Raw genomic sequence first — 1,308 nt, 5'->3', positions numbered from 1 at the left:
ATGATTTGAGATGTTGAAAATCAACCTGGATTTTGCTGCCCTAAATCCCTCTGGAGTTAATTATTTACGGTGGACATTGGATACAAAGATTATTCTAAAGTCAAAAAGACTTGGTGAATGTATCATAGAAGGCAAAATGCCAATGAGAAAGATTGATACAGGGCAATACTAATTATTAGCCATCATCTAATTAAGAGTCTCAAAGATCAGTATCTGACTATAGAGAATCCTCTAGACCTTTGGACAGAGTTAAAAATCGAGATATGATCACCAAAGAATGGTGTTATTACCAAATGCTCTATTTGATTGGAGGAATCCCATAATCCAGGACTATAAGTCTATGGATGAGTCTATTGCTAGCTGGGCAAAATAATGGATTACTGATGAGAAACAATGAATTGAAATCTCCTGGATTAACCTCGTTACCTGATACCAATAAGGCCGCAGAAAAAAAAAAAGTAACCACGTCCAGAATGATAGACCACACGGTCATGACCGTGGAGGGTGGAAAGGATGTGGCCATGGCCACTATAACACATTTGGCCGTGGGAATCACTATGGCAGAGGCCGTGGGTATCAACCCAATTTGAGCCATGGTCAAGGCAGTGGCCGTGGTATATCCTTTAAACCACAAAGTTCGACCAAATCAGTGTGCCATAGATGTGGAATGGGAACCACTGGGCTAAGATATGAAGGACTCCCAAACATTTTTGTAACATCTATCAAAAAGAGTCTGAAAATGAAGAATCCTGAAACCTACTTGGTCTATAAAGATGGTGAAAATAATTTCGAACATGATCAAGATGATCTTATGGAATATGATACTTATGATTGCCTAAAAGAATCAAGTTGATAATCTGATTTCGACATCAAACTTGTGTGATTGTTTTCCTTGTATTTTTTCTCTGATTTCTATTACATTATCTGCTTAGATTAAATGAATGAATGATTTTTCTATATGAGTACACTGAAAAAACACCAATATAAGTACTAAAGCAGATATCGCCAGTTTGGAAGAATACTATGGCTAGGCTAATATACTATTGCCTAAGGGTATGCATCTAGAAGTCAGAGATGCCTTATATTCACCCAGCTCTAAGAGCAAGAGCAGCCTATTGAGTTTTAAAGATATAAGAATGAATGATTTCTATACTGAAGCAATGGGCGAAGGAAACAAAAAGTTCCTTCAGATATATGTATAAAATCGCCCAAGACCATAATAAGTCATAAAGACTATACCTGCATTTTCAACTGACCTAGACTATGCATAGATCAGTATGATAGAGGCTAAAAGCCTGCGAAAATATA

The sequence above is a fragment of the Brassica oleracea genome, chromosome C4, assembly GCF_000695525.1.
Source record: "Brassica oleracea var. oleracea cultivar TO1000 chromosome C4, BOL, whole genome shotgun sequence".
Lineage (NCBI taxonomy): Eukaryota > Viridiplantae > Streptophyta > Magnoliopsida > Brassicales > Brassicaceae > Brassica > Brassica oleracea.
Note: the sequence above shows the minus strand (reverse complement) of the source record.